Consider the following 3,696-nt stretch of genomic DNA (forward strand, 5'->3'; position numbering starts at 1 on the left):
ATATATATATATATACAAATTGTATTGTTCCTTGCATGCAAAAGTGCCCCTGTGTGAGTGTGTAAAGGGGGGTGATGACAGCTGCTGCTGTGCACAGATCTGTTGTGTAAAAGGTTTAACTTTCAACTGTTGGGGACACGGGACTTTAGGCGAGGTAACACACCTCCTGCCACCCATACAAGAGGTTGAGCTCTCGGGCAAGAGGTAGACATTATACACAGTTAATACTCATAAATACTTAATTATGCTCAAAAGGTAGGCCAATTTCCAGAACCAGAATCATCAGAATACTTCATTGATCCCCTAAGTTAAGTTGTTTTGTTGCAGTTTTGAAGCCCACACTCCCTTAAGTGCTATGGAGCGTGCTACGGAACAAAACCGCGGCGCAGCCGGGACGCAGTCGGGACGTGGCCGGGACGCAGCACAGACGCCCAGGGGAGAATCAGAGTTAGCCATTATTGTTCTCTGTGGGATTTCAATACATTTGTGTGAGATTTAATTTCTGTTTGGTCTTTTCTTTAGTCTCTATAGTTCTATAGTCATATAACAAGGTATATGATGTGATATCCCTGCAGCATGCATATCCTGATTAAGATCTTTGCCGGAACCCGATGGGTTCGGTCTTAATTTCTATCTTTTTACACGGGCTCGGGCCGAGCCTGGGCTGGCGCTCCGGGTCGCACGGTAAACAAACGGTCAGGTGATGCGTTTCGATTAGCGCAAAAATGGATGCTGAGGAGGTGAAACGGAGGTGAAAAAGAAAGCAAAGTCTGAGGTGTGGAAAACCTTTGCCCATGTCCATAATGAGAATAATGAGCCCGTGGGTTATGTATCAATGACTCATTCTTGACAAAAAGCCAAAGAACTGTGTGTGTGCGCATACATTTGAATAATGTCAGGCTGTAAACGGGTTCAGGCTTTTAAAAAGCTGTCAATCAAAATGTACTTGTCGGGCTCGGACCTTGTCAGGCCTAACTCATAAGGCCCCGATTACAGCTCTAATCCTGATAGGTCCAGATTCTCCTGAAAGAAATTATGTCTAGATTTGCATATTGGGTTGAGGGCACAAGCATTATTAGAGACCATTAGAGACCAAGCATAAAGAAACCAGGTGAACCAAATATGGTAAAAAAAATTGGCTTAGACCTCAGTGGGTTAAAGACATTGCTAAAGTTAAAACATAGCGTATAGCATTTTATAACATAGTAATGTTCTAGTGTATGTGCATTGAAAGACCTGATTAAGAAGGACCCAATTGGTAAAAATATGATCACAAAATAAGAGAGTGACCCAATTGTCTGATATTTTGTTTTGTAATAAGGGGCTATAGCTTATGTTCATCATGAGCTAAATAAAACACTTTTCAGCATATCTCCAACATTGTGTGATACTTGTTATGATTTATGTAAAATCCCAAAAATTAGACTTTACCACAGAGGGTTGGTAATGTGTTTCAGTGTGCTGCTAAAGCTTATTTTACAAGCAGATGCTACAGCCCGGCCAGGGCAACACTATCATTTCCAAAATCAGCCAGTGAGCATGAAGCATCAGCTAGTACTGTAAGCTGACATGCTAGTAGTTTGCTGACCACCAATCAACCCCATTATTATTTGGGACTGGTCTAATACTAGGAACACAGCAAGTCTGTGGAGACATCTACATGGACATTGTGCCTTACGTTTACACTGGGATTTGGTTGGAGAAGTTATTGTCACACAATTCTTGGTTAGTTGATGTAATATTGCCGTAATTGGACACAAACAGCATGTTTGTCACAGAACACCTTCTACTCAAATACAAAGACGGGATAACACTGAACAACCAGTTATCTCAAACTCTTTCAAACGCACCGGTTTTTTAAACATGAGAAAATGCGCTAAAATAGGCAATAGTCTCCGTTCTTATTGGCTTAACGTCACAAACATGGCGGAAAACAAGGTTAGTGCATCAGCTCAGTGAAAATGTTTAGTTACTTTTTTGATATGTTGCTTATTTAATCCCAATGTTCACGTTCTGCTTGCACGGAGACGTCCAGAATGTGCGGCTGAGACAACAAAGAGTTGCAGAAGCTACCGACGGAATGAGTGCCGATTGTAACCGTTTCAACTGCAGACAAAAGCCAGATGTTAGTGGGTGTTAGTGGGCTTGAGATTCTGTCCTCATCGTCGAGACAAATCCCCTTTCCCAAAAAATATATCCAGTTTTACTCAGTGGCTCTGCCGGCAGAGAGGCGTGGGATGGAGAATTGCTTGAGTTTTGGCTGTAATTATGACTATGTTAAACACAGCTGCAGTGTTTACCAAAAGTCTATTAAACAACCAGATGGCTGCTGTTTTTATCGCGCAAACACACTGTTCCTTTCAGACACACACACACACACACACACACACACACACACACACACACACACACAGCATTTGATGAACATAATGTAAAATCATTTCTCTGATGGTCTCTGGACTCTCTTCTTTCTCACTTTTATTTCTTTCTAGGTCCTATCTCACTTTACGGTTATCTTCTTACTTTGTCAGACTATTTATTTATAATTCTGCCACCACACACACACACCAAACACCACACCCACACACACACACACACACACACACACACACACACACACACACACACACACAGCGAGAATGGGCTGGGTTTACATAGAAATTCACAGTGAAACCCCCAAAGCCAGCACACAACTACAGTGCCACACACACACACTTCCATATTAGAGCTGCAAAGATGAATCAATTAAATCCTTACTTGCAGCCTAATTCTATACTTTCATTTATACTTGTGATTTTAAAATTCCCTGCAGCACACCACTACAATGCAAACTGTGTCTGACAGAGTGCATCGTCATGTTTCCAGTACCACCACTAGAGGCTGACTAATTAATTTGGCATTTTTACATAATCGGCATTTCCTTTTGTTCAGGGGAGGTTCACTGAGAGGCAGCCTCTCTTTTGCAGGAACACCCTGATCCCATTCACACACATTCACACCTGCAGTCTGATCTGCTGCCACTGAGCAGCTCCAGTGGACTGGAGGTTACGGGCTTGGCTCAAGGGCACCTCAGTGGTGCTAATGAGGGAGCCAAGCTTTCCCCACCCACATTTGATCCTGTTGGTCTGGGGATTGAACCGACAACCTCCCGGTCACAAGCTCTCTTCTCAAACCTTCAGGCCACCACTGTCTACAGATAGGCGTAAATCAATCCAATCAACAGGCAGGCGCATCTGCAGGCAGCCTAGTGTTGTTAAAATGTTTAAGTAGCCATAGCAGAAGGGAAGATCCACTAACATTTATTATTGTTACAAATTTTCTTCAGACCTAAAACAAAGAAATGCTGCTGGTTGCTACTGTGTGCAGCACTACTACTGTCAAAATGTTTAATTTATTTTATTTATAAAAATGTGTAGATTTCTGTTCTCAGAAGTTTGATAAATGCCGCTAAGTGCACTAAACTTTATCTTTTCACTGAAAAGATTATTTGACAAAGTTTATATTTCTTCTTCCCGGTTTAGTTTATTTAATACTTTTTTACATTATTTATGTAATATATGTTTTTACATTATACATTTTTAATTTAAGTATACAAGTGCTGATTGGTGATGTGTTCGCTAAATGTTTTTGTTTGATAAATGTTGAGTATCTTATCAGTAATTATTAGTGTTACATTTTATCTTTCAAGTAGAGCTA

At 41.1% G+C, this 3,696-nt stretch overlaps 2 long non-coding RNA genes across 2 annotated transcripts in view; one reads left to right on the top strand and one right to left on the bottom strand.

The window, feature by feature from the left end:
• The window catches only part of LOC116705018 (uncharacterized), a 21,131-nt gene that overhangs the window by 3,022 nt on the left and 14,413 nt on the right, over positions 1 to 3,696 (bottom strand). The window contains exon 2 of the long non-coding RNA XR_004335820.1: positions 229 to 237. This is a non-coding gene — a long non-coding RNA (uncharacterized LOC116705018). The remainder of the gene's footprint in view (positions 1 to 228; positions 238 to 3,696) is intronic.
• LOC116705019 (uncharacterized) overlaps positions 3,046 to 3,696 on the top strand; it is a 12,513-nt gene continuing 11,862 nt past the window's right edge. Inside the window, exon 1 of the long non-coding RNA XR_004335821.1 lies at positions 3,046 to 3,188. This is a non-coding gene — a long non-coding RNA (uncharacterized LOC116705019). The remainder of the gene's footprint in view (positions 3,189 to 3,696) is intronic.

This window comes from Etheostoma spectabile, chromosome 17, assembly GCF_008692095.1.
Source record: "Etheostoma spectabile isolate EspeVRDwgs_2016 chromosome 17, UIUC_Espe_1.0, whole genome shotgun sequence".
Taxonomy (NCBI): domain Eukaryota; kingdom Metazoa; phylum Chordata; class Actinopteri; order Perciformes; family Percidae; genus Etheostoma; species Etheostoma spectabile.